We start from the raw sequence: 11282 nt of genomic DNA, 5'->3' as shown, positions 1-11282 counted from the left end.
TCTCTCTCTGCTGACTGTTGGAGACTTTAACGCACCCCATGCAGAATGGGGCTACTCAGTTAAGAGTAGAAAGGGAACTAAACTATGGGAGACAGCCCAGGCGCTAGGGCATACCTTACTCGTCGACCCTGATAAACCTACGCGCATTGGTAACAGTGTAACCAGGGATACGTGCCCTGACCTTACCTTTGCCAGAAATATCCCCGATGCGAGATGGGAAAACCTAAATACATAGAAAGCGACAACTATGTACTATGTACCGCTTTCCGGGCCACGCATTGCAAAATGCGTCGCCAGGAAGTAAAGCACACGAACTGGGACGCCATTAGATATATGTCCACTCGCAAAGGCCAGCGGAAGGTATAGTAGATTTAAGACAATGGACGGAGCGTCTGTTGCAAGACGCCGAAAACACTTCAAAAACTGTTACCCTGGAGGACAGCAGTCCCAGCCCGGACGCTAAGCTAGTGCACATGATTGAAGCACAAGGAAGTATCCATGCCCGATGGCGTAAAAATAAGCACAACCGACGTTTAAAAATTCGGCTAACCCGGCTTGAAACGGAAATCAAGGCTTACTCGTGGGAACTTAGCAGAGAACAGTGGCATCAGACTTGCGACCGCCTTAATGGGCAACTGGGCAACAAGAACACGTGGTTTTTACTCGGATATTTACTGGATCCTACGAGAACTAAGGCCTAATCCCACAAGAACCTACATAGGATCTCGCAATCTTTCCAAGGCACCGACGAAGAGCTCATCACCACATTAAAAGATAAATACATTAACACCTGCCAGGATATACCCAGGCCAGATGGGTACTCAGGATTGGATAAACCTCGCATGGATAGCGTCTTTACCGTAGCAGAGATCAGAGCTGCTCTTAACCAAATTAACACCACCTCGGCACCAGGGGAAGATTGCATCACCAATAAGATGTTGCGAAATTTAGAGGACCTAGTCAGTAGAGGCTCTTACGGACCTCTTCAACAGGTACTGGACAGAGGGCAGCGTCCTTGAGGAATGGAAGCACGCTAAAATTATTTTCATACCTAAATCGGGCAAAAGACTCGAGATGGGGAACCTCCGCCCAATATCGCTAACGTCATGTCTCGGGAAGATAATGGAACACGTTGTCTTAAACAGGCTCCTTATGCACACCGATGCGGAAGGCACGTTTCCCCCGTCCATGATTGGGTTTCGAGCAGGTCTTTCGACTCAGGACACTATGTGGCAAATTCAATGAGACATTCTAGATACAAATCACATAAGAGCCACGCGAACCATCCTGGGACTCGATGCGAGTAAGGCCTTCGACAATGTGTCACCAGCTTCCACCCTCACTCACCTCTCACAGTTAAACGTAGGCAAACGGACATATGACTACATCGCTGCCTTTCTGAATGCGCGTACGGCTACGCTCCATTTCGTTGACAAAGCTAGCGACAAACTTACATTAGGGACGAGAGGAACACCGCAAGGCGCCGTACTTACACCTTTTCTCTTCAACATCGCAATGAGCGGCCTACCACGTCTGTTAGATGATATCCCACACATACAGTATTCCATATACGACGACGACATCGCCATATGGACCAATTTTGGCTCCGATGGAGATATTACAGAGTCATTACAACGAGCTATCGACACGGTACAGTCTTATGTGCAGGAAATCGGCCTTACCTGTTCACCGGCTAAATCAGAACTATTAGTTATAAGGAACAAACAAGCTTCACAGGCAGAACCAGATTCTCTAGAACCTATCCAGTTACACATTGACAACCATCCGATAGCCCCGGTAGCCACGATCAGAGTTCTTGGAATGTTGATTCAGAATAATACGCAGAACACAGAAGCTACACGCCGGCTACGCGTCACGGCGCATCAGATAGGTGGGCTGGTGAGACGCATTGCTACACGTCGCAGGGGTACGAGAGAAGCCGACCTGTGCAGGATCATTCAAGCCTTTATGATAAGAAGAATCATGTACGCTTGCCTGCACTATCATCTGCGTCGTAGGGACGAAGATGCACTAAATAGCATAATTAGAACAGCATACAAAGCGGCCCTTGGCTTGCCAGTATACGCTAACTCAGATCGGCTACTTCAGTTGGGAATTTTTAACACGCTATCTGAACTAATTGAAGACAGCAAAAGTGACCCGCTTGTCACGCAGCCTTGCGGGACACGTAATTCTCGACAAGCTCCACATACACCCCACCGAGGAGGTGTGCGCAACATCCCATTTATCGACTGACATAACTAGTAGACCAGTTGTTAAACCAAAAGCCAAAAACATACTACCAGGCGGACATGATGACCGCAGGAAGACAAGGGCACAGACCCTTTAGAAACAGTACGAGGACGATCCAAAAGCAGTGTACGTGGATGCAGCTCAACACATCAAAAACGGAGCATACGTGGCATGTATGGCCACTCCAAAGTCAACCTTCATTAACGCCATAACATTTCATGCTAGCTCTATATGCGAGGCAGAGGAAGTAGCTATCGCACTGGCCATCGCGGATCCCAGCACCAAAACTATTCTAAGCGACTCAAAAAGCGCCGTTAAGAATTTCGCCAAAAATTCTGTAAGCGCACTCGCGGCGCGAATTCTGCGCAGCCGATTTCTCAATCACAACATCAATCTCGTATGGGTTCCGGCTCACGCGGGTAACTCCGGAAACGAAGGGGTCGACCGTCTAGCCCGAGACTTAACCAACAGAGAGACGGGAGATCTATCGGGAACGGACGCGCCTGTCGAAGCGCCGCGCACATACGAGGAGATAACAAACTTTTATCTCGAGCAAAGATGCACGTACTCCGCCCCTCACCCCGACCTCGACCGGGCGCAAGCCACGACACTCAGACGCCTACAAACAAAGGCCATTCTTAGCCCCTACCGATTATCGGTAATTACGAACGGAGAATTCAATCCTGCATGCCGGCACTGCGGTGACGGGACGCAGGCCACTCAAGACCATATACTTTGGGAATGCGCCAGCGATCCCCCTCCAAAGACACTCTTGCCAGCTCCCTCAGCGGAGGAATGGGACAAGCCGTTGGCCAGCCCAAGAAAAACTACGCAACTGGCCCTCGTCACACGAGCTCGAGAGGTCGCTCCTGACTGGAGGCTACCCTATACTCGCCCCAGACCGAAATAAATCCTTTCATTTTGTGGCAATAAAAGTTGTTACCACCACCTATTTTAGTCTTTGGTACTTTCAAATTGCGCTCCAATCGCAGTATCTGTCACGCGCGGAATCCCGCTATCATCCTCACGGTACACAAGCGGAATTATCAGTAGCGCTTTACGACCCTTGGCGTGGTCGTAACGAATGGAACGAGTGAATGTTGGTTCTGTAGTACTGAAGGGGGAGCAACTTTGCTATAGAAATTGTTCGACTCGCCTAATTATAAATGGCCACCTATCAAGCACCGTGCCAATCAACTCTTCTGTGAAGCAAGACTATCCGATGTCTCCGCTGCTGTTTGCTCTTCACTTGAAGCCACTTTGTTTGAGCGTTTTACATCACAGTAGTATCCACGGATTCCCTCTCCTTAGAAATGAGGTTAAAGTGCTTGCATATGAGGATGATCTTGTGTTATTCTGCACTGACAAACCAAGCATAGAAAGGTTATTTGGCATTGTTTCTGGTGCTCAGATGAATCACTTCAAGAGTTCCGGCCTTTGGTTTGGTTCGTGGTGATCAATACCGCCCCTATATGAAGGAGTTGAATGGTCATGTGTGCCCCCTAAATATCTAGGCGTTCCACTGCATGCATTTAAGTCAAGTGCAAATTACTGGAAAGAGCGCGTTCCAGTCGTACAGCGTTATGCTAATACATTTGTCCCCTATCAGTTTTCAATATTCGGTCGGATCAAGCCTGCAGCATGTTTTTGGCGACAAAACTTTATTATGTGCTTCAGGTCCTCCACTGTGCTAGGCATTACATCCAGCGTTTTCACCGAATATTTGCGACGTTCATTTGGTCATCCAATTTTGAATCGATTCGGCGTGATAACCTATTCAGACCTGTTTGTGCAGGGGGGCTCGGCTTATTGCATCTGTATGTAAGGCAGTTAGTTGCCCGTTTCTTCTTTTTTCGAGATTGTTCGCATCCGATTATTAGAGCATTCCTACAAGCTAATTTCTTGAATCTGCTACCCGACTTAGTGGTTTCTTCACATTTTACTGATCGCCCGCAGTTACTAGGATTTATGCAGGAAGTTTATGCTTCGGTGAGTTTTTTGACAGTACGATTCTCGAATGAGTACTTATATTCTGTTTCGCGCAAGATACTATACAAAGATTTGGCAGCAATGCTTTTTTCGCTACCACTGTATCGTTCTTTATACTTTGGCTTTAAGGGTCATGATGTTTTAAAAAGGGTGCGCAAAATGCAGGTTTCTCCTTGCACGGAAACATTTTTCTTTAAATTACACACCGAAGCTCTACCTCTTAACACATGGCTCCATAGAAAAAATATTTTTGTATCTTCTGTTAACTGCCGTCTGTGTGAAGTGCCTGAAACAATTGAGCACTGATCATTAATTTCAAAGACAATTCTTTTTTCGGATGTGCTAGCAAGAACTCTAAAGTAATAATTTGTTCTAAATTCGTACAGTGTGCGGTATCTTGCTATTACACAATCTGATTACGAACCATATGACCCGGTTTTCCTTATTGGACTTCATAGCTTGTGGAAGACATGCATGTCGGATCGTAACGCTGAACCTGTTGTTCCACCTAGACTCCATTTTAGCAGAATGATGCTGCAACTGAAGGACGCTTATGATGAAAATAATTTCAACCTGATTGGTTTCCGCTGTTGACACGGTGCTTATCTCTGCCTGCCTTTTAGTTTTGTTTTCTGTTGTGCATCTCAGCAACGGCTGGGTGCATTGTAAATATTATGTGTACATAACCCTTTCTGTAAATAACCACGTGTAATACATACCATGCCGGAAAAAATTACCGTGGGTATTTTTTTCCGTGGATCGAATACTGTGGGATACCGGATACCGTGGGAATCGAATTGTCTATCTGTCGTGGCGGGAAGCGCTTCACGATGCTCTCCGCTACAAAGGTTCAATCGGCCTCAGGCCGAGGTACTGCTCAGGTTAATGCCAGCAGTAATGATTACCGTGTTGTCCTTCCCCGTTTCCCAACTGGTAAGCTTGTCGTCAATTCTGTTTTTCTTCATGCTGACCTCGCCGGTAGCCCCTACCATGCCCAACACTTCAGGGACGCCCTTCGGAACGTGGTGGATTTGGAAGAAATAAGTTCTATCGGACAATTTCAAATGTCGCATGTCTCGATGGTTACATGTAAATCGGCGCCCTCTATAGCAAAACTAGTCTCATGTGGCGATTTATTGGTTAAGGACCGTCGCTGTGTTGTTGTGCATCCAGAACCGAAGGAGATAAAGGCGAAACTTCTCTGGCTGCCTGAACGCTTGGATGACTCCTTTATTTGTGAAGCTCTACAAGCTTATGGCAAAGTCACCTCCATTTCGACGGAAAACTGGAAAGTTGCTGATATGGAACAGATGAAGACGCTCAGTCGAGCTGTGACTTTGACTCTTGCCGAAGGGGTTAGCTTCGGTGACGTTCCACATCAGCTAACTGTGTGTGGAGTGCAGAGCCTCGTTTTGGTACCTGGCCGACCACCTCTCTGTCTCCGCTGCAACCGTGTAGGACACATTCGTCGGCACTGCCGTACGCCGCGTTGCGAAGATTGCCGGCATCTCGGCCACACTGCAGAGGAGTGTGTGGTTACATACGCGGACAAGCTTCGGCACCGAGTCCGGTCTCCTGACGAAGCATTACGGGAGCACATCATGGACGCGTGAGATAATTGATGCGTCTGGCGACCTTCCTGTCGGCGTTGTGGCCGAGTCCTCAAGTGCTACTACAAAGGATACTGAGGAACAAAATACTGCTCATGCGTCCGAGTGTAATGAGAACAACTTAGCGTCTCAGGCCTTGGAAGAGATGTAGTGTCAAGCTTCGGACAAGGAGCCAACCGCAGATGATCCACCCGTTCCCGAACACCCAGCGAATGTCACCGCGGATATTGTGACCCCTGTAGCCGTTGCTGTGCAACAACCTCCAGACCAGGGCCAAGTTCCTGTGGCTGACGGGCTCGCGGCTGCCGACGAGCCAGTCTTGAAACGCCGTGCATCATGTGCCTCCGAGTCCAGTGAGGAGGACGATCAAGCTGGCAACAAGCATCGTCGTCGCGGTCGAGCGTCGAAGCACAGAGGGAAGTGCCGGCGTTCGCGGTCGAGGAGGCCTGGCGGTGGTTCGGAGGCGGCTTCGCCATCTTCCGAGAGATAAATGGAATTGTAGACAAAACTATGTGCTGTCACCATGGCGGTCTCTGAAGAGATAGTGCTTGCAACTCTCAATGTACGGGGTCTTAGGTCTCGCCAGAGACAGATGCAACTTCGCCGACTTTTGCACGGCAGGCGTCTAGATATTGTGGCAGTCCAAGAGACGAAGATAGAGAGAGAGGAGGAAACCGAGAGGGCGCTACAGCCCTTTTTGGCCGATTTTAATGTCATTGTTGCGCATGCTGTGGGCTTGTCAGCAGGTTGTTTTCTGTTTCTGCGAAAGACGCTGCCTTGTACTGGCCTAACTTATAATATCGACGCCGAGGGTCGGTTGATATGTTGCGATCTTCTGCTCTTTAGGAAGCCATGGCGGATAATTAATGTTTATGCTTTTAATACTGTGACACAGCGCATAAGTTTTTTTTTTTAACACATAGCAAGCTTACTTGACTGTCACCGACATCTTGTGCTAATGGGTGACTTCAACTGTGTTTGCAACCCCATAGATCGTTCTAGTCCAGACGCACGCAGTGACAGGAGTGGGGAACTTTTGTTCCGTGTTGCAGAAGATGCGGGACTGGTTGGCACAGGGGCGTCCTGCCGTGCTTTTAGATCATTCACCCACATTCAGGGGCATTCTCACGCTCGTCTAGACCGGATCTATGCATCTAGTACATTAGTTTCCCGCTGGCTTGTTTGCGAAACTATACCGGTTTCGTTTTCTGATCACAGCATGGTAGTAGCCCGGCTCGGTGGCAATGACCATTGAAAATTTAGGCCGCAGTGGGAACTTTGGAAGTTAAACTCATCGCTGGTAAATGATCAAGAATTTATCATTCGTGTTCGCTCACAGCTCCAATCATGTTTTTCCAGAAATCTACCATTGTTCGCCGCTTGGGAAATGTTCAAGCAGGAAGTACGTGCGATAGCAACTGAACTTGGCTCAATTAAATCTTTCTACAGGAAACATCAGGAGGAGACACTTAACAAAAACTTGTGTAACCTGTATGAGCCCCTTCATGGATCACTGCCTTGTCGTGGCGGAGGGGCTTGCGAAACTCGATGAAGTCGTGAGCTCTGCTGTGTAGGGCCACCCAAGATAGACAGGTCACGGCAGAGAGTTCTGACAAAATGTGAGTCACTGGAGAAGGTAATGGCAACCCACTCCAGTATTTCCTGCCAAGAAAACCCTATGGCCAGTCACAATACCATTAATGATATGGCGCCGGAAGATGAGCCCCCCAGGTTGGAAGGCGTCCCACATGTTACTGGGGATGAACAAAAGGCGATTCCTAGTAGCTCTAGGACGAATGCAGCGGCTGGGCTAAAGCCAAAAGGACGCTCAGTTGTGAATGTGTCGGAAAAGTCCGATGTTGCAAGTTAGGAAGATAGTGAGAGACCGCAAAGCGTGGCGTGAAATGGTCCATAGGGTCACGAAGAGTCGGACACGACTGAACGACTGAACTGAACTGAACCGATGAGCTAGAATGTGAATCCCCTGGAGCATATACGGACGAAATTGCTAGTGTCAAAAGTGAGTTACAAAGGCATGATGCGGAACGATACAGGGGTGCCTTAATTCGATCTCGTGTCAAGCGTGCTTTGCACTGCGAACGGCCGACGCGGCAAGCTTTGCTTGATGAACGTCATCATGCGACTGCAAAGCTGATTCCGGGAATTATGCGTAATGGCACATTGGTTACGAGTACGAATGAGGTTACGTCCGCATTCGTGGATTATTACTCGATGTTGTTTAGTGCCACTCCTCCTGTAAGAAATTCTAACATCTCGCGTTTCACATCCCTGGTGACCCCTTTATCAGAAGATGATTGTTCTGTAATTAGTAGCTCTTTCACGCAGCAAGAGGTAGAAGTGGCAATTGATCAATTACCTCTCTCAAAAACGCCTGGTCCTGAAGGCATTTCCTCTGAATTTTACAAAGCTTTTAAAACTGTTGCTCCTATCCTGCTAGATGTCTTCGCGATAAGTTTTGATCTAGAAGCCCTTCCCGAGGCTTTTACAAAATGCCACACAGTCCTAATTCCAAAGAGTACTGATGAAGAAAAATCACGCTCAGTGGAAGGCTATAGACCATCACACTGGCAAAAGTGGATTACAAGATTTTCGCCAAAATTTTATCAAACCGCCTACAGTTCGCATTGTCGGTTTTCATTGGCCCTCACCAGACGTGCGGCTTGAGGGGCTGAGCCATACAAAGTAATGTACATATTGCGCGCACAGTCCTCGAATCGTGCTCCTGCTCTCATGATCAGGTTGCTGATTCCGTCATTCTTTCCTGTTTTCTCATTTTGGAACGAGCGAACGTTGGTTCTGTAGTACTGAAGGGGGTGCAACTTTGCTATAGAAATTGTTCGACTCGCCTAATTGTAAATGGACACCTATCAAGCCCCATACCAATCAACTCTTCTGTGAAGCAAGGCTGTCCGATGTCTCCACTGCTTTTTGCTCTTTACTTGGAACCACTTTGTCAGAGTGTTTTACATAACAGTAGTATCCATGGCTTCCCTCTCCTTGGAAATTAGGTTAAAGTGCTTGCATATGCGGGTGATCTTGCGTTTTTCTGCACTGACAAACCAAGCACAGAAAAAGTTATATCCAGCATAGAAGAATTTGGCGTTGTTTCTGGTGCTCAGAGTTCCGGCCTTTGGTTTGGTTCGTGGGGCTCAACAACCCCACAAACCAACCAACCAACCTATATGACGGAGTTGAATGGTCATGTGTGCCCCCTAAATATCTAGGCGTTCCACTGCATGCATTTAGGTCAAGTTCAAATTACAGGAACGAGCGTGTTCCAGTAGTCCAGCGTTATGGTATTACATTTGTCCGATATCGGCTTTCAATATTCGGTCGGCCTCAGGCCTGCAACATGTTTTTGGCGACAAAACTTTATTATGTGCTTCAGGTCCTCCACTATATGCTAGGCATTACATCCAGCGTTTTCACCGAATATTTGCGACGTTTATTTGGTCATCCAATTTTGAATCGATTCTGCGTGATAACCTATTCAGACCTGTTTGTGCTGGGGGGCTCGGTTTAGTGCATCTGTATGTAAGGCAGTTAGTTGCCCGTTTCTTCTTTTTTCGTGATTGTTCACATCCGATTATTAGAGCATTCCTACAAGTTAATTTCATAAATCTGCTTCCCGACTTAGTGGTTTCTTCACATTTTACTGATCGCCCGCAGTTACTAGGATTTATGCAGGAAGTTTATGCTTCGGTGAGGTTTTAGACAGTACGATTCTCGAATGAGTACTTATATTCTGTTTCGCGTAAGATACTATACAAAGATTTGGTAGCAATGCTTTTTCCGCTACCACTGTATCGTTCTTTATACTTTGGCTTTAAGGGTCATGATGTTTTAAAAAGGGTGCGCAAAATGCAGATTTCTCCTTGCACGAAAACATGTTTCTTTAAATTACACACCGAAGCTCTACCTGTTAACACATGGCTCCATAGAAAAAATATTTTTGTATCTTCTGTAAACTGCCGTCTGTGTGATGTGCCCGAAACAATTGAGCACTGTTTCATTAATTGCAAAGACGCAATTCTTTTTTGGGATGTGCTGCAAAGAACTCTACAGAAATAATTTGTTCTAAATTCGTACAGTGTGCGGTATCTTGCTGTTACACAATCTGATGACGAACCATATGACATGTTTTTCCTTATTGAACTTCATAGCTTGTGGAAGACACGCATGTCGGATCGCAACGCTGAGCCTGTTGTTCCACCTAGACTCTATTTTAGCAGAATGATGCTGCAACTGAAGGACGCTTATGATGAAAATGTCTTTCAACCTGATTGGTTTCCACTGGTGACACGGTGATTATTTTTGCCTGCCTTTTAAAAAGTTGTGTCTTCTGTTATGCATCTCAGCAATGGCTGAAGAAATTGTAAATAGTCAGTGTTCATAACCCTTTCTGTATAATAAATACCATGTCAGGAAAAAAAATACCGTGGGGTGGTACAGCCTTTTTAAGAGTTCTTTGTAGTATGTCCCAAAAGAACATAGCATCACGGCACAGAATAAAGCAATGATCAATTGTCTCAGGCACGTTACAGAGACGACAATTTACCGACCAGGGCACAAACATCTCCTTATTGTGAAGAAATGTCTTGACAGGCAACGTCGCTGTATGTAATTTGAAAAAGAACGTTTTTGCAGCTGCCTGAATGCACATTTGCCTAACACGCTTTAGAACAGTGGTGTCCAAAAACCTCAGATAAGGCTGCCGATACAGCGGTGTAGGGAACAAAGACTCAGTGAGAGCCTGGGTCATCTGCTTTCTCGAGAGACTATACAGGTAATCTACAGAGAAACGCACAGTGAGAAAATTGAAAGTGTCAGCAACCTCCTTAAGGAATCCCCATAAACGCCCCTCACGAGCCTGCCCGGTTGGTGCGAATAAGTAAGGCAAATGTGGACTAAGACGCCTAATGAGCACAGTTACAAGAAACGGATGGTTTGCCAATTTTAAAAAGAAAAACTCTTAAAATGGACATTGAAATTACGCCTTATACAATTAGATTTTTGCCTCCTGACAAAAACTCTGTCGTGCCTTACGATCTATTTGTGTTGATGGGACTGTTCAGCTTTTGGAAAAGCCGCATGATCGACAGGCATGCAGAGCCACCAAGATCGTCCAAATCCGTGTTTCGGGAGCAGTGTGCTTTGGTTGAAAGTGTATATGCTGCACGTGAAGAACCTCCAAACTGGATGCCGTATCTAGACGCATGTGTATGTCTCCCAGACTTTTGATGTTCTGATGATTGTGCATTGTCGGGCTGGGGATATGACGGGCTCGTATTAAGCAGCCCGGTAACGTTAGACACGGACATGTTTATGTAAGTGGAGTTGTTCCTTTTTACGGAAGGTTTTCCATGCAATAAAAAAAAATACCGTGGGGTGGTACAGCGGTAAAGCGCT

General features: G+C 46.7%; 1 pseudogene; it reads left to right on the top strand.

Moving 5' to 3' along the window:
* Positions 1–6907: 6907 nt before the first annotated feature.
* On the top strand, positions 6908–10202 carry LOC146200189 (uncharacterized; annotated as a pseudogene).
* Positions 10203–11282: the final 1080 nt, after the last annotated feature.

The sequence above is a fragment of the Amblyomma maculatum genome, chromosome 2, assembly GCF_055883805.1.
Source record: "Amblyomma maculatum isolate TAMU_Amacu chromosome 2, ASM5588380v1, whole genome shotgun sequence".
Taxonomy (NCBI): Eukaryota; Metazoa; Arthropoda; class Arachnida; order Ixodida; family Ixodidae; genus Amblyomma; species Amblyomma maculatum.
The sequence above is the reverse complement of the archived record's forward strand: the minus strand, read 5'-3'. Positions and strand labels throughout refer to the sequence as shown.